This window comes from Hippoglossus hippoglossus, chromosome 20 (assembly GCF_009819705.1).
Source record: "Hippoglossus hippoglossus isolate fHipHip1 chromosome 20, fHipHip1.pri, whole genome shotgun sequence".
Classification (NCBI taxonomy): domain Eukaryota; kingdom Metazoa; phylum Chordata; class Actinopteri; order Pleuronectiformes; family Pleuronectidae; genus Hippoglossus; species Hippoglossus hippoglossus.
Genome location: NC_047170.1, coordinates 12,067,739 through 12,087,010, shown reverse-complemented (window position 1 = coordinate 12,087,010; position 19,272 = coordinate 12,067,739). Strand labels below are relative to the sequence as shown.

Below are 19,272 nucleotides of genomic sequence, written 5' to 3'. Positions count from 1 at the left end.
CAGTCTGGTAGAAAATTAGAAATGCATTTTAAAATTGTCCCTTAATTATTGAGGTCATCCCAGTCCCATGGAGGAGAGAGGAAAAGAGCTGAGGCTCTGGCTTTGTGACACATGACTGATCTGAAAAGATGGGCTGCCTCATTTCACTTTTAAAATCCTGCCAACACATTAACATACATTTGTCAGTCGCTTCTGAAAAGCAGATGCATTGAATTTTGGAAGCAAACTATCCTCCAAGGGGAGAAAGTTCATCAACTCAACATCTGATCGATATTGGCATTGAGACTGTATACTACTTCACTAAAAAGTAACCAAATCAAAATGTTGGAGTGTTCTTCACCAATAAAATAATTTACAATTCAATTATGACATTTAACACCGGCATAAAACCTGCCTGATGTCGGGGCTCTCATATCAGGTTAGTCGACGTACCACACAGATACAGACACATCTGCACCATAATCGATAATACATGAGCGTATCCGACTGCCCAGCTAGTTCATCACATCTACTTTCTATTGGTCTTGTATGAAAACCAGGGTCCAGAGAAAGTGGGGATATGACTCTGGCTCTTCTGCCCTGGATGAATCTTAGCTGGTTGTACAAAGCTTTATTTGTCATTCCTGAAGACCTTTCATTTGCGGCCATAAAAATACACTGAAAAACTGCAGTAAATACACATGTTACATCCTTGTGAAGAACGTTTTCAAATTCAGACAACATTAGGCATAAGACAGTAATCTTAAGTGTTTATTATTCTCAAAACTTAATTCTATTGATGCATAAATAAGCAAGAAGTGATGAAACGAGACATAAACAGGTATACGGGACTAAGTCGAGCACAATAACGTACGACATATCATTAAAAAGAGCTTAGCGGTTGCTTTGAACCGCTGAGGCGTGAACCATACTGGGCTTCTGAGCATCATCATCAAGCTCTTGGCAACACACCCCAAAAAAGTCATTTCCAATTGCAAGTGAAAGCATTCACCATGTTGCACTATATCATACACAATACTGTTCACACAAATTAGCTGGAGTGCCGGCCAAAATGACACTGACTAAACTTAGTTTGTTTGTTCCCCCATATTAAATTAGTTGCACATCTCCCATTGCCCAGAGACAGGGCCTAACAATGTAGGGGGGAACAGCTGAGCAGATATAAATTAAAGATAACACCGAGCCACCACACGTCTGTCTCTGCCTGCAAACCATCTGGACGTTCAATATTACATCCTTGTCTACACTTCTCACACTGATCAGGATCAGAGTTTTTTGACAGGTCTTCATGATGCATCACACCCAGATGTGGTTGCTGACTGAACACATTTGTCGAGGTCTCACTCTCGTTCGGAGCAGTCATGCGATGGCCTTAAAAAGTTGTCTCGGAGAGAAGTCGGGACGCGAGCGCCCGATAAAAGCCACTTACCTCAAATGTGACAGAGACGTCGCGTCGGGGTCTAATTTCATCAGAGACAAAAGTTTGCTACGATGTCTAAAAATATCTAAACCAAGATTAGAAATAAAGTCATGTAGCAACAGTTTAAAGAAAGGGAAGGATTTACTTTTTAAACATATTTGTGAATTGTGTTACAGAAACGGAACCAAAGTAGAAAATTTCTTTTTTTTGATGTCACAGATTATTCACACAAAGAACACAAGCATATCTTAACCATTCTGTGAGCTAACATGTTGTGATCCTATTAATAATCATGTGAGCTCAGCATCATTGCACTGGACTGGTAAAGTCAAATTAACATAATCATTGTCATCATTAGCATAATTTCTGTGCTAGTTTGTCCGTGTTACTTACTGTAATGTATAGCACAACAGAGACACCCAACAGCATGTTACACACTGCGGATAATATAAAACCACACATTCTTATTGACCTGTGAGAGACCCACATGGTTCACAGAATATAAACAAGGGTACGCACAACACCTTTGCAGAAACACACACAGCTCAACACACACACACATAAAGCCGACTGTAGCCTGACAGCTTCTGCTTTGTTTCCACTTAAGCACTGCCCTCCTCTGACTGTCCACGGAAGTGCATACAATCAATATGCCACCACAACTACTCCTCATCACTGCCGGAGTCATTACATCTTCTGAAGCAAGGAGGACTGCAAGATTAGTTTTATTACTTGTCGGCAGTGCGCAGTCGGTGGATGAGAGGACCCCTCCTCCCCCTCCCCCCCATTCCTCTCCAGCCCCATAACCAGTGCCATTTGTTGTTGGACTGCACCCCTTTGGCAGCGGATAGGAATCACTTCCTCAGAACATGATGTGGGAGGTGTTCAAAGATAGACGCTGACAGAAATCTGCTGCCGTTGCCAAAAGCGCTGGCATTTCTGCGACGCAAGCATGTGACTCTGAGACGGATGTGATTTGATCAAATAAATGTGACAAATGTGTGAAGTTGGACGAAAAATAGTTATCGGATTGATTAAATACAAGCTAAAGGTGGGTATAAACAACTTGGGGAAATAAGTCCCAATGTGTTGCTAATATTATTTTTCAACAGTTAAATTATATCGCCGTTGCCAGCATAGCCTTTTGGGTGAATTTTTAGCAGTGTTGTTGTAATCTTAAGCTCAACCATCTGGTACCTAAATGATACTCAAAGTTGTTTTCTTACAAAAAAAGACTATTTTTCCATGTTTTATCAGAAGACTTTACCGTTCACTCTGATAAACAAGCTGCTACTGCGAGGTTCAAACCACAAACACTGACAGCATCTAAGCAGAAAGTAATTAAACTCCCAGTAGACTCTAATCAGCATTCATGAGTGGCATCAGCTTCTCGTATGATATACAGTATCAGACCCCGTCAAGGTGATTCCTCACTGCTCACCAGCTCCTGCAACCACTCTCACCATGGCCATCGCACACAGCTGCCGTGTGCCGGTCCCTCCCAAATTAATACCCACAAGTGAAACCGTGACCTGCAGAAGGCAGCCCCGACCCGCCGTCCCAGAGCTTCCCGTGGATCCACCCCCCGAGCGCGTGGCTCTGCCAGTCTCCCCCTCCTCTCCCACTCCCCGGAGACTGAGCAAGGACAAGAGCTTGCACAAGTGGAATAAGATAATCTCTGACAATGTGCCTTGTAGTGTAGGTTTGTGTGTGAAAAAAAATCAGTTTTGTTTTCACACACAAACCTGGAAGAAATATAGATTATTACACTTAACAGATATATATATATATATATATATATTACGGTATGACAGTGAAGTAAAAAAAGGTGTGAATATGAATTAAATGTCACGTTTAATGCAGCCTGTGCCTTAAAAATAATACTTTCATACTTGTATCTTACATTTTGTCACCTTAAATCGTTATTAATTTCCAATGCACCCTTTCTCTTACAAGAAGCCGTCGTGGTAGCCAGAAGTGAGCGGACAGCAGACAGGCCGCAGAAAGTGAAGAGACTCCAGGCCGGAGAGACAATAATGGACCTTGTCTGTACAGACACCAAATGGCTACTGCTTGGTTAGTTGTAAGCTCCATTTTGGGACCTTTGGTTCCCATATTTAATTAAAAATCCATTATCACCTCTTAGTAGAATGAGCAGCACTTCATCCCATACTATCCAGATCTGCACTCTTAATTGGTCATAAATGGATAAATGGCATTTTGTGCAATTTGTATTAAAGTTTTCTTCAAGGAAAAGTAAAAAAAAGAAAGAATTGGAAGTGTTTTCAAGTCTTGTTAAAGAAGAACCCATCCCTTCTGCAAAGCATATACGAAGGAGTGCTGTGTTGATTCTCCACCATTAGTGTGTACACGCCAAACACATGCACGCCACCAGACCTTGTGGCAGACCTTGCAGGCAAACTGTTGTTTAGGTGGTGCATTAATATTCAAAAGGTGACGCTGCCAAAGCACCTTGAGCAGATGCACACTGGCACACATTGATGGCCTGAGTGAGGAGCTGCAGAGACCACGAGAGACAGACAGGCTTTAGACACACATAAGGAGGAGCTGGAATTTAAATATTAAGGCCAGGAAAGAAAATGAGAGATACAGGTAAAGAACAGAAGTAAAAGAAATTAAAAAAAGAAAAATTAGGGAGAAAGATGAGCTCTCCTTCACATCCCTGTGTCGCTCTCCTTCATTGTTACCTCGACGAGTGCGGCCAGGCCCCAGCTCCCCTGGCAGAAACTAAGTGGCTTGCTGGCATATGGTGTAACCTCCATTTGAGTGCTAAAAGCTGGATATTGTTTTTGTGGAGCAGATGTTGGCGGGCATGGCAAAAGGCACAGCTGACTGGGCTGCACAGCTGGGAACGGTGTGTGTGACCCACATACAGGGGGAGCAGTAGTCAACTGAGAGCCACAACCTTAATGGAGATTGGAGAGACATGATATGAAGTTTGTCCCTCTATTGTCTTTACATGCATAAAGTCGAAAATGGAGTCTGTTAATCTCTCTTTACCTTGTTTATTGTTTTTGTCTACAGATAAGAATATACACACTGAATAAATGGCTCTATGATCGTTGCACTCTCTACTGGTAATAATCATTTTAACTCTAATGTCTCACTCATGATATTACGCTGGGTATCAGAGAGAATCATTGGTAAGAACATACAACCCCGAAACATTAATTGTAATCAGACTCACTGACTGATAAGGCTTTATTTCTACGACCGTTTTAATTTGGGGGAATCGTATTTAGGCTAATCACAGCAGGATTGAAAACAATCCCCGCTGTCTGTGTGCCTCTAAAAAAAAAAAAACACACAGCCATCATGTTTTAAATTGGAGTCAAAATGAGCTTTCATGCCTAGATTTGAGCTAATGAAAAAGAAACGAGGACACTTAAGAGTTCTGACCGATTTCCCAAACCCAGAAGCGTCTCGATGCCAAAAGTGGACAAATGAAGATTATGCTGAGATTATAATAAGGATGCCAAAGCCATTATCCAGTCTACTTTGACAAATGTTGTGCCTTTCTCTGAGCAGATGGGACCTAGAGTTTGGGTGGGGAAACAGGCAGAGTATCCTTCACCCAGTTGGCTAGAAGAGAACAGGATAAACGGCAAGCAGGGACACTGTCAAGACTCCCCAGTACCGCATGTAATTTTGTGTTTGAGAGCTAATCTCCGTCAAATACGTTCATTTCGCTGTTTGATGAAAAGTGAAGTGTTGATTTACCAAATAATGAAATGAAAAAAACTCATGAAATTAATCTATATTTTCTACCATTCCCGATCTATTCACAGCTGTTGCAATAAAATTTATGTGTACATAAAAAAAGGGACAATTTATACCCTCTGCTCATCTGTCAATCAGCACCAGCCGATGGCCTCAGATTGGCCAGAGCACTTTGGCTTCAGCCACTTAATTATGGGAGTGTTAAATGCCGTATGTTGTGGGCTTGGGCAAAACAAACCAGAGGCTGCAATAAAGGCTGTTTCCCCTTGTGTAAATGGATTAGAATGGCCTGTCACTCAGCAGGGTCACGCAGAGCAGAGGCACTACTTAAAAAGTCATTTAGAGAATTAAGATGCCCCCGGTAGGACCTGCAATCAGGAAAACAACATGCTAAATAAAACCACAAATAAATACTCAGAGTAGCCTTGAGGCAACCACTGTTTACCACTATTTTGTTTTGAAGTTTTGAATGTGCGTGGCTCCGCCGTGTTGGACGCTGACCTCTCATGGAGGTCCCATTAATTAACGAGAGGTTTTCTTGACTTCACACTGATTAAATCCAACCCCTCAGAGGGGAAAGGTAAAATGTGGGCTGCACCTTGATGTGCACTTCGCCAGTGGGAACCATCGTTTCCTGTGGCAGGGTTTACTCGAATCTGCAGAGGGCTTGCAGCAGAGGAGAGACAAACAGCAAACTCCCGATAAAGACAACGCCTGTCTCAATATTTACTATGCAGATCTTGTGTTTGAAGTTCGCCCCTGAACAGTATGGGACTGGAAAACCACCTGCAGCAATGTAGAATGACAGAGACGAGATGAAAACAAGCTTCACACAAAGTGGTCCAGGGACTTTGCTGTAATTGCCGCACAGTTACCATTGATTACTGCTGTATTTAGTTACTGCTGCATATATTGTTGTTTTACCAAGAGCTGTCAAGACAACAATACTTGGAAGAAGCTCATTAAGTACTAGTAAAAATTAGCAAGAGAATCTTTTGGCAAGTTATTTCTTATGCACTCACAATGCTACCAATCCTCGATCTCTATTGCCAGCATTGCCCCCTCTTGAGCTCTACCTTTCACAATAAAACAGTCCATAAATCACAAGGTAAAAGAATCAGATGTGGGAGGGTCTGGGTTTAGTTATAAAGTGGTTAGGGTAGCGTGACTCAGGACCTCTGAGACTGCTCTGACAACCGTTAGATCAAGCAATAATACCTCTCCTGATGTAGCCAAGAAGCTGCATAATCTGAGCAGGTTATGGAGATTATATCCAGATTACTGAGCACTGCTGCTGCTCTTCACAGAGGCTGGAAGGAACAGCCTGGATGGCAGTGCTTTGACAGAAGTTATGAATACAGATCAGACCTCATAACTGACAGGCCTTGCTGATGTTTGCTCGGGGGACTGAGCGGATGATTTGACATGGAGATATAGAGACCTGCTGAAATACGGAATAGGTGGACAGCACACATGTGAGCAGTAGCTAGTGAGTGTGTGTGTTTGAGTCAGAGGTTCCTATGACGGTTATCATCATCAGCATTATGATGTGGGTCTCGCTTTAAAATCTCTGGTGGAATAAATGGCCACTGGGTTAAGCAAATGATTTGCAATTTGATTCAGACATCAGTTAACTGAAATGTTCCAAGACAAACTTCTTACTTGGGAACTCAACAAACTGCACCTGCAGAGGGTTGGGGTGGGGCTGTCACAGTTGTATTGCAATACAAGGATATTTGTATCGCAGTTTCAGTCTCGGTTTCATTGTTACACCCTTAAACCCAACCATAGCATCTACATTACCCACAATTCACTGAGGGCTTTAATAAAATTTGTTACACATATAGTACGTCTTCGCCCTTGTAAATAAGTTTTGAATGAAATGTAACTGCCTTTAATTTCTCAGATGATATCAATTTTTCGATAAACTGATTATGCCTGTGTAAAATTCATCAAATTACAGCTCATCTAATATTCCATATTGAATCTAAATGTGATCCAGTTGCTTGAAGTTTCAGAAGAGTCCGAGTGTATTAACGCACTGTGGCAGTGTGCTGCGCTGAGAGTGACATGTTGATTCCTGAGCTTCTGCATGAGTCAGTTGCACCCTTACATCTCTCGAGCAGGCCTCAGCCCTCATGGCTCATATCAGCCTGACTTTGATGGACACATGCTCCCTCTGTGCTTGGCAGGACGGTCTTTTGAGGAAACTCAACAAAAACAGCAACAGTGATTGGGTCGACACGCCGCAGTGACCCCAGATCCCGACTCACAAAAACCAAAGACATGAAACAACTCAAACACAGACATTGATTTTGCCAACTGATATTCTTGATGAGGAAAAGATAAGTTGTGTATTCACCTTTAACTTTTTCATGATTCTGCGTCATTTGAGGATAATGTCTAATGGAACAAAGAAGAGCATCTAAAATAGTCTTTCTGGGTTTCTTCCAAATGTGTTGTATGTAACGTTATCTTACAGGAGGCAACAATTGGCAAACATTCAGGGGCAGAGTGTGGATACCTGTTGGGACCCGATGAGTTGGACCTTTTGAATTTGGGTTTGGCTCGGGTTCGGTCATGTTAGCTGGGCTATCTAATTGATTTTTTATGCTACACATGTCTATATAAAGGTAAAACATCGGGCTCAGTTAGGGTTCAAACACAAAAAACAGAATGCCTGTCTGGTTCAGGAAGGACTCAGTTTATGTTCTCTCTGGCTTAGTTGGGTTCAAACTGAAAATGTCTGCCTCAGCAACACTGTAGTCAGGGGACAGTCAAGTGTTAAAAATGTTACACTTAACCTAACATCCAATAAAAAACTGATCTTATACATCTTTATTATGATTGTAACTAATTATAAAGCAATGCAATATTTAAAACAATAACTGGATGGTTATTTGGTTTAGGCAAACAATTCATGAACAGTTTGATATCATCAGCCTGAATATTACTCAGATCAGTTGAATGTGTCCAACATGAATGCCACCACCAGTGTGAAAAATCTTTATACACTATTCAGCACACTTGATTGAAACCAGGTCTACTCCTTTGCCCACAAACAAAGGGAGTCCTGCACTACATCTGTGTCAGTCTGCTCATCCCATTATATCTACTCTGCTGCTCCCAGTCATCAGATATGACGAGCCTTCACCTGAGTTGACAGGTGACTGTCCTGAGGCAGCGCAGCACCCAACAGGGGAGCCTTAACCTGCCAACTATCTGTCAGTCGCCCAAAACCAGCTCTGTCATGTCATCTCCTCCACGCCAATCACGGTGACACATCAAGTTTGTGTCAGGAAACAGTGTAGGAGATTACAATCTAATACAACGTTGCCCTGAGCCAATGGGAGGACCAGGTAATTATTATGAGACAGAGATGGTAATGTAAACGTTGGCAGGCATCATGCAAATAATCATAAATACGATATTTCCTCCTAAAGCTTGAACTTTTGGTATAATTGGTTGTACTATAAGAAGGGGGGGGGCGTCAGGACTCAAGAAGACGCAATAATGAAACGATGACAGAACAAGACCAAAAAGGTTTTCATTAATTAAAGTATCGTGTAAGGTTGTCGATTCATTACCTTTCCGAGAAAAAGAACATGGAGATGGTTGTCAGTCTAATTTTCCGTTATGCCATGAGTTCAAAATGAAATTAAAATTACAATCCACGATATAATTTAACATTTTGTGGTTTGGGACTCGATCATCAAGTCTTAAAAGCTTCTACAGTCATTATATGTTTATGATAACAAATCACAGTGGGTGTAAAAAGGGTGACTAATGGTGATGCATCCATAGAATTATCAATCAACTTGTTAGTGTCTTTCAGCTCATTGTTTTGTTTAAATTAGGTAGTACCCCAAAAAACACGGTGAATACCATGTACTCAACACCAAATAGTGACTAGGTGATGCATATAGTGAAACATTTAGCAGCTTAAGACTTGTTTTTCCCTTCAGAAGCTGTTTGAGGCCAGAAATAGAGGGAATATGGAACTGGTGACCAGAAACACAACTGGGAATGAATGCTAATAATGCTTCATAACTTGGATATGTAATGTAAGAAGGTAAATGTCTGCAAGCAACTTAAACTGTGATTAAATGTCAGTGGTGTGTGCAGTGTGCAATGAAACTACTGTACCCAGGTCGAGAATAAACTTTGAACATAAAATCTTAAGCAAATATCCTTGAAACACTCCTACGGGTCTGTGACAACTTAGAAAACTTGTGATACAACTGAGAGTTCAGTTCATTTTCCTGTGTTTTTGGTTGTAGGTGTTTGGATTCAAAAGTTTATTACTACCTTTTAGCAAACTGTTCTTATTTAGGTTTCCTTTGACATCAGATAACTGGTTCTAACGTTGTGGCAGATAGTATAGACTGGAGCCAATAGAGAAAAACTGAAACTACAAAATAAGTTTTAAATCACAATACTGATTGTTCTGAATGAACTATTTCAAAATGAACCACAGATATGCACCCATCTGCCACAACATTAAAACCACTTACTGATTTTAATGCTGCAGCTGATCACTGTATATCTTCCATTGTTTTATTGTGAATGCAGCTTGAGTAAATTTCTCTGTTGTCCTTTGCTTCTGACTAGACTGAGATTCATTCGTGCAATGGTAAAGGTTGCACTGACCTAGCCCTGTGATCGCAGATTTTCGAATGTTGGGAGGGGGGAAGCAGTGTGTGCCATATGGCTAACGATCACAATAATAAATCAATTTCAGGACCCCCCGTCATAATTTATCCGAGAAATTATGAATTTTTCCATTCGGTAGTTTCCAGTTACTTGTCATAGCATTCCAGGACCTCATTTGAAAAGTGGCAACAAGGCAAGAAAGGCATAGTTTTTACCAACTGCTGGGATTTTACATGGGACTAATCATGAAGCATTGATTGATTGAAGCTCTGTTATCAGTGGACGCCCCCCCCCCCCCCCCCCCCCCCCCCCCACCCATATGTAAATGAGTAACCTTTAGGAGGGCTCCGAGTGGCAGCAGTGGCAGATGGGCAGTAACTGTAATGGGTTGGAGGTTGGCTTGAATAAATATCCCATGGTCTGGAACTTACCTAATATCTACTGTGTCCAACTAGGCTCCATGACAGTCCACAATAACAGAAAGGTTAAGACTCCATGATTCAAAGTCAATGAAGAAGTAATGTTCTAAGCAAAAAAGCCAAAAAAATAATTGGGTTCAGCCTCTCAAACTGAAATTAGTTTGTATTCCTGAGTCTTCAATTATAGTTAGCTGAATATATTGGGCTTTTGGACTTGGTAGGACAAAGCAATATTTAAAATTATCCTCTCTTACACTTCACTTTTCTATGGATTAAACAAAAAAAGTGGAATTTTCTCATGCAAATTTCGTCTAGAAAGCAAATTAGCTTATTTCTCAAAAGGAACTTCTGCTCAATGCAACATTGACCATTTCAACCATTTCCTGTGGTTTTGCTTGAGGAGATTGTCCTCTATTAAAAATAAAACAAAACCATGAACAAAAAGGTTAAGGATGTCTACGTGGATTTTAGTGTGCCCATTCATTTAAATTCCAGATGCTTCAAAGAGGAAACTTCTTGTAATGAAGCCCCTTTGTCTCTGCAGCCAAACTACAGGAAATTCACATAGACAAAGGCATCAGTGGGATCTAATTAATATCCAGAGAGACTGACGAGGTAGAGGAGGAGAGAGATTCAATGTGAGAGGAAAACACAAACAGCGAGAGAAGGAGATGTTACGATAACAATAAGTGAAGAAGAACTGCAGAAAAACAGTCGGGTCACCCTGCTCTTGATGTGGGAAAGTGGCAGCACGCAGAGAAAATGAAGACAGCGTAGCACAGACTCAAACCCCACTGTGAGGCAGACGTGGAAATGTCCATTTTCCCCCGTAGCCTTAAATTAACATGACAGCTAGTAGCTTCTTGCTACTGCAAAAGTGAGTGATTAGTATTATCGTTTAAATTGTAATTTGGCAGTTAATTAAAGTGACCTTGGTTTCTATTGCTGCATCTGTAAACGGGCAACCAGAGTGCCGTTCCCTCTCTCAGCCGTCTGTGAGGCCGCTGTCACTGGGGCCCGTTACAGGATTAAGTCACCCTGGCGACAAAACCAAATTAAGCAGCTGTCATCACCTACCTGCAGCTCAGAGCTTAAGATGATCAACTTATGACCGGTCGGGGAGCAGAGCCTCTTCTCGCGGTCCCTCCTCCCATTATCATTTTGTAATTTATGATTAGTTATTATGATTTTTTCCAGAGTGTCACTAAGATCGAGATGTTAAGAGCAAACTGCGTGAAATCATTGGTACCACGCATTAATGTTTGATGGAAGGTCTGTGGCAACATCTTTAAAACCCAGTGGAGTGCGCTTAACAATTAGTCGTGTAGTTGTGAGTGTGGACATTTCTTTGCTGCATTCTCTGACTCACATTAACGCGTGCAAAATGAATAATTTAGCAGAAATGTTAATGTTTGAGATTCCTGGTCTGTAACATTCTCTAAACATTCAAATCCTGAGGGGGAAATCGGATGTGGCAGAGGTAAACTGAGGCAACATTCATAAGCACCAGGAGCGGACACCGGTATGTTATAATCCATATTTCATACTGTGATGCGGCGTATAGAGTAAAAATAAATATACACTACACATAAATTATACAAACAATCCAGTCATCCAAAGATAAACACAAATTTGCTACTTGACTTTAAACGTCCTATAGCACGTGAATCGTCAGTGAGTCGTTAAAGGTCATTATTTTTAAAAGAAAAAGGCAACAAATGAAGCAAAAAAACGTATCATATTTGGTCTGTTTACATTCTCTCAGTTTACCTCATGTACTTTAGCTCGTCTATCTAATAATTCCAGAAATCTCCATCTGTCGGAATGTGAAACACATATCTTGAGAACCGTTCATCTTCACAATTGGCAATTTGTATTGTTAAGGGCACAATGAAGTGTACCGTTAAAAGATTTGGACATGCGATACATTCAATATTAACAAACGTTGAATAAACAGACGACCAGCGCACTGTAATACCGGCGACTGGGACTCATCAACATAAATGACGTTGTCAATAACGACAACCACGAGTTCGCAAAAATGGCCACGTTTACAACGATAAGGACAGTTGAGTCTCCAGTTCGGGGTCCTGCGTACTGATTCGAGCATCACGGAACTATGAACACACAGGAAGCACTGATCCCCACAGCCGGTCTTTACTAGCTGCAGTTCAATTACTGCAGGTCACTTTTACAGTTTCAGAAAGAAAGCTGCAACCAGCATCACCATAGGCCAAGAAAACATCCCGTTCCAAATACAGATGTTTAGAATGGCCACTGCATTAGTGGTTTCTAATTCACTAATGAAAAGGAAAATATGCCCAACACTACTGACCCATTAGGGATATCAACATCAAGCTTGACACAGACGAACACATGACATTTGATTGTAATGTAGGAAATGTGTATGATACAGCGAATGTTCATGCCATTAAAACATCATTACCATCGTTGATGCAGAACTGTGACCATCAGCTCATCCCAGCATCATAATTACTAACGTTTTAAAGGCCACACAGTTCGTTTCCATTTATTCTAATTACACCTTTGCCCAGGTTAATGATGGTCTAACTCAAAAGTAGAAGTACAGTGACCCACAAAGCCCAAAAAGAAGATATATCGTTTATCTTGGGCGGACAAGTTACACACATCATGTCTGACTGAGACACTTGAACTCAAACAATATTGATTTGCTTCAAAATCAGGTCCTAAGTAAAATAGTCTGCTGAGAACAAGACTTCAATTTGCAGCATAGGTTCAACCATTTTCAATGTGCAGGTCTTTAAAAATAGTAATGTTCTGATATTTACATGATTTCCAGAACCTTTGCATTGCATTCTTCAAGTTCTTACTCACTACTCCTCTGTCCTGACAAACGCAAATCAGACTGTGACACTCGACAGGCTCTGTCGGCAGAACGACTACTCACCAAAAAGAACCGACTTCAAACTAACCTCATCCCAGTCTCATCACCCTTTAAGACAATTTGTAAATATAACCAAATGCTCACAAGCACAAATCAATTTGAAAGAAATGGAGCTGAGGTTAAAACAGGTGACGAGGGATGTGAAGGGAGGGTGTGTGTGTGCGTGTGTGTGTGCGTGTGTGTGTGTGTGTGTGTGTGTGTGTGTGTGTGTGTGTGTGTGTGTGTGTGTGTGTGTGTGTGTGTGTGTGTGTGTGTGTGTGTGTGGAATAAAAACATGCATATACAGACTGACAGCAGGTAAATTATATGTCAGAAAGGTCTGCATTTCAATCCATGCATTTTTTCAATAGGCAGCGATGAAAAGCTTCCCTGAATTGTTGCTTGCAAACGGACTGATTCAGTGCTAACTGTTTTTGATTAAAACGTCAATAAAGCTGTGAGCTCCTTTCATCTCTTGGACCCCAAGCTGTCTGTCTCCTCACCCCCACGTACTCTCCCCCACGAGTGGGGTCCAGCTCGTGACATGGACGGCCATTTATCTACTCTGAGGATCGTGTCATGTAATAAGCCCCGTCTCCAGAGAGCATTTAGCCTGATAGGAAAAGCTGATTGGGACAAAAGGCCTTTGAATCTCATTCTGGCTCCTGCGGTGGCAGGTGGCTGCTGAGGTAAACAAAGTTCTCTGGGGATGAAGAGGAAGGTGCGAGCAGGAGAAAGAATAAAAGTGAGGGTGTGTTTCATCAGCAACATGATAGCTTCTGCTGTCGAAGAAACAAGTGCCCTGGGGTGTCATTTATCACAATCATTACCAGAGGGTACGCAAGTGATAACGTTAATATACCATAAGTGATGCGGTTCACAGTTTCAGGTGTTAACTTAAAAACAAACCCGTAAAACAGACGAGACTCGCCACCTATGATGAAGATGGGTGTGGCTTTCATTCACCAGACAAAGACATGAACTAGTGTCATAAACAACTGGGCACGTGGATTATAACACTTACCCCAAAAAACAGGAACATGAGGCTGCTGTCTTGTTTGGCTTTGTTTGTTTGAGCCTGAGAGAAAGAGAGAGGAGCAGGCAGGATGGTCAGAGTAAGCGGCAGCTGTATCCACAGATGCTCATGTAAAAACATCCTTATTCACATGTTCCAATCCACTTGTTTGTTTCCCGTTAATTTAGTCCTTCAGCACAAAAAAACGCTGCTTTGTTTTCATACTAACAAGGCAATTAGCAATCATTACACATCATTCTATTCTAGGTGGCCCACAGGCGGATATTGGTAATGACGTAACCAACTGATAGCTGATCTCTAATTCATTTGTTTGTGTGTGTTTGTGCGAGCATCTGTTTGTTTGTTTAAAAGAGAGCACAACTCACATAAAAAAGGTTAAAAGCCTGAGCTATCTGTGTGTTTTTCTGGAATCTCTCCCCTTCCGTTTAATAGTGTATAATAGATGTAGATCCTGAAGGGACAAAAGTGTGGGAGGTACAGCAGTGAAGTGGAAATTGGAGCAGACAGGAGGCATTGACACCAAAAGAGCTGTAAACAGTGCTCCTGGCTCCGCAAGGACAGTCTATCACGCTGTGATCACCGGTAACACCGCCAGGAGAGCGAGACCAGAGGGACGGGAGGAAGAGAGAGACAGTCCGCTGAAAGAAGTTAACCTAATGACACGTAAAAACTGCACTGGGAAGAAGATCCAAGGCCAAACTAAAAAAAGCAAACCAGACTGCACTGTACTTAGGGGGATGGTGTGGACATGGCATTACATTGCAGTCAGACCATTTACTTGCATAGCCACAAACAGGAGGGGGACAGGAAGTACAGTAAACATAAATCCTGAGATAAATGAATAACAGGTTGACAACAGCAGCAAAGTATTTAATTCCTTTTACTTCACAGCCACGAAGCTTCTATTCTTCTCTACTGCTTCTATTATTTTTGCAATGCAGTTAAAAAGCAATATCATCAACATAAACAAAAATTCCTGACAGAGGTTAATCCCACTCCCTCTCTCAAACTGACTGGACATTTGAGAGCTGTGCAATTTCACGTGTGGTTCAATCTAGTTCAAGTTCCATCAAGTGGATGGGAATGTAGAACAAGTAAAATCGGATCCAACTGCACCTTTGGATGGAGCGGCTGGTTCCCTGTAGCTTGTATTTGGAATGTACCGTTTGAAGTATAATCTCAAAATTCACTATGATCATCTGCAACTTTTCTTAAACCTGATTTTGAAGTCCACAATAGATGGTTTCTATCTGTTGGATTGACATGACCCTGCCTAACTTATATCTATAACGACTTCTGAATGCAAACCACTGCTATGGGTGCCAGGATATCTGAGTTATCTTTTAAAAAAAAGAAAATCTATCTTTATCAAGACGTGTTGTCATTTTCATATAAAAACAGTAGTAAACAAATAAATGTGTTAAATTATTTAATGTTATATTGTTACTTGACAACACTCTTATGCTATGCTTATCCACACCACGACTGTACAGCCTCTAGTTTCCTTCATGTTCACGGTCTCAGCTCTCTGTGCTCTGTGCCTCATTTCATATGCAGGTTCATCTGGCTCAGGACAGCGTGGCCCTAACTGCTGAGTGGCCCAGCAGAGTCCCCAGGGCCAAGCCCTCTGTTCAAGGTCCCCAAGGGGCCAACCCCCTGCCCAGCTTACCTGCTTCAGTTCATATGAGCAGCTATGGCCGCCATATGTTAAGCTGTAGGAAAGCAGATGCTGTTTTTCCATTTGTGAAATCAAGTTTTTGGAAAGCAGTCAGCATTTTGATGGCCAGAGTCAGTGACTGCAAAGGGGAAGAGGGCAGTGAGCAGCCAGCAGGCTCTCTTCCGCTGTGAAGATATGCTGATCTCCCAAAGCAGTGGCACGCCGCTGTTTTAATATGCAACACTTACATAAGCCATTCAAGTACATACAGAGCAAAGAGGCACAAACACAGTCCTGATGTGGACCTGTCTGTAGCTGCACAGTCTCTTTGTCAGTCATCTGGTGATGCTGATAGACAATACGGGGGTGAGGATGCGTGTCAGAAAGAGAACGGCCCGAGATGAAATGACAGACTCTCTCGGACCCTCTCCTCCACCACCTCCATCCCGCCCTGTCCCTGCACATCGCACACACGGCGGCCTGGGAAGCCATGACAACTCTGACACCTGTCAGTCACACGCTCACAGACAGGACGGAGAGGACAGCAGCATACACAGCTCCTCATGTTAATGCAGGACAGCAATGAACTCACTTTGCCACTCATCCACACACACACAGCAGGTACTGTAGTGCTGCTATATGGTGACACTGCTGATGTGAAGAATAGTTTCTCATTCATGTGTGAGGACATAATATGAACAATAATTCAATAAAACTCATTTCATTATTCCTAACAGTCTGAAAGTAATAATCTATGAAGAAGCCAGACGTATTACGTTTTGATGTAAGGAATAATAATATTACAACTAAAGTAGTGCTGACTTGAAGTTTGAAAGGTTAGATTTCACACAATTATGTGTCGAGGCGCTGAACAACCGCAGTCACCGGCTCCCTCCTGGCGACAAATTTCATTAACAAACCTGATGTATACAGCACACGCAGCCACAGTTCAAATGGAGGACATAAATTTAAGCCTGTGGGGTACTGCGGTCACATTACAACTAATCAACCGCTGTCCTTATACCCTTCTGGAAAAATCTTCTTCTTGTTCAGACGGGTGGGGGATGATAAAGGAAAATATGATGCTTTATTTCTAATCAGCATAAATTACCAGCATCCATCAGGTGAGGCTCAAATTAAAATCCTCATCTGACAAATCAATGGGGACTGAGTGAGCTCATTCATGAATCAGTATGATTTAATCCAATCATAGGAGAGCCCCAAAGCCAACATTTTCACCTGGGATCAACCCAATTGCCCTTCTCCGCATTTCCTTCATAAAGTGTTCATGAAGGAACATTGGAGGTTCAACCGGGTTCAAAGCTCCTGTCACTTTTTTCCTCTTCAGAACAGAACATTCGAACAAGGCCAAAGAAACAAACATCACATCGTGTCATCCGACTCAAACACCTGATCTTAACTTTATCACTCACATTCATCACTTGTAGAATATCAATCTCAGATAAAAAATTTGCTCTATAAGAAAATAAAGTTCTTCATATTTTATCATGCAGAATAATATGCCAAAGTCTAATATAAACAAATATAAAATTTAAACAAATCAATCCACAGAAAATTTACCTGAAACTCCTTTATATCAAACTAAATTACTATATTCTGACTGTTGGTTTGAAAAAGAAATAAGTTATTAAAATGAGGCACCATGGGCTCTGGTGAAATGTGATTTTTACAGGACTTTATTGCCAAAATGACTCATTGAGAAGTCAGAGCGACAGATAATAAACAATCAGCTCCAGTTAATATAACTTCCTGCAAACATTAAGTCCCCATCTTATTTATTTCATGTGTCCAACACCAGCAATGTCCCTGCTCCATGGTGCAGTCTATGTACTGAAGAGGCCTGGAAGTCAGAGGTCAACAGTAGGCTAACTGTCTCTATAACTGTTAAAACCAGATGTTTCCTCCAACAAAAACTAAAGTTACATGAACGACAATCTCTGTATTTGTGTGTCTTGGTGTAAAGTGTGTGTTTCTCTGTAGCAAACGATCAAAACAGGAAGTAGAGGATAGGGACAGTTGGTTGCTGGGAGCTCACCTGTTGTTAGCTGGAGGCTAATGCTACCTAAGCACCAGCAGGGCTCCTTCAGGTGACGTGCGTCCAGTAGCTCTCCTTCATGGGGAAACTGGTCAGTGAAAGTCCAGCTGACCAGCAGGTAGACAGCTGGAGCCCATTGCTGCAGATTCACTTCATAGCATCATAGCATCCTCCTGCTGAGCTGCACGTCATAGCACCACTCACCTGTCGGCTCTGCGAGTAAGCCCCGCCCACTTACAAATACTGACCGAAGAAAAAAATGTGGTGAAACCCTGACACAGCAAAACATTATGTCTGCCAATCTAAACAGATATATGTTTAAATTTAACCTGATATTTTTGATTTTAACTTAATATTTGTGAATTCAACTTGATATTTGCTAATTTAACCATATATTTTGTATCTATTCTGATATTTGTGAATTTAACTTAATATTTGTGAATTTAACCTGATATTTGGGATTATAATGTAATATTTCTGAATTTAACCTGATAGTTGTGAATTTAAGCTAATGTTTGTACTTAGTTTTTCGCAGATCACCCCATAACCATATTAACCAGCTTCAAGTCCCCTGGGCCAATTTAAGCTGCTCAACCCCTCCTGCTCTAAGTGACTGATTATAAACTGGAATACTACCAGGGACCCGGTTTGCTGTAAGGCAGGTTCATCTAATTCATTAATTTAAAAACATTCACTATATCAGAACAGTGCTTGTTGAAAAATTGGCAATCATAAAATAAGATTTAGACTCAGCGGTGGCTGTAAGGAGAAGGTTTTAATGATTGAGTGATATTAGCAGGCTATCTCTATATATTTCCAAAACAATTTACACAGTTTTTACTTTTTAATTACATTTCCTGTGAAAAGTAATTCATTGTTGGTCAACCACTAAATGATTCAAATTAGAATTTATGATTTGAGTACAAATATCAACAGTAGTGCCACTTTTTTCTACATTAAAACATCTATTGAGCAGCCTGTAAAATATGAAAAATGACTTTATAGCAGGACCATTCAAGGTCTCTATCAGCTCTACTGTACAGCATGTATGAAGTATAGTATTTGAAAAGCCTAACTAATGGTTAAAAAAGTCCTTATAAGACTCAGCTCTTGTGCAGTCCTCTTGTCTTGCAGCTGATATATTGGCCAAATAAAACCAATTCAATTTGGGTGATTTTTTTTAAGCACTATTAATTTAACCTTAATTGGGCCGACCAGAGCCCCGACGTCCTTGCTGCACATCCAGACACACACTGGTCACAGATTTAAGACTGGAGTCACAAAGCCAGCCCACTATAGATATGAAACCTAAAAGCCACTTTACTGTTTCCAATTCAACTTATGATACTAATTAGTGTAATTGATCTAATTATTAGTTAAAGTGC

The 19,272-nt window shown here is 41.2% G+C and overlaps 1 long non-coding RNA gene across 1 annotated transcript in view; it reads right to left on the bottom strand.

Moving 5' to 3' along the window:
• The window catches only part of LOC117753937, a 29,509-nt gene extending 11,447 nt beyond the window's left edge, over window positions 1–18,062 (bottom strand). The window contains exons 1-2 of the long non-coding RNA XR_004612329.1: window positions 17,888–18,062; window positions 14,163–14,216 (exon numbers count right to left, since the gene is read on the bottom strand). This is a non-coding gene — a long non-coding RNA (uncharacterized LOC117753937). The remainder of the gene's footprint in view (window positions 1–14,162; window positions 14,217–17,887) is intronic.
• Window positions 18,063–19,272: the final 1,210 nt, after the last annotated feature.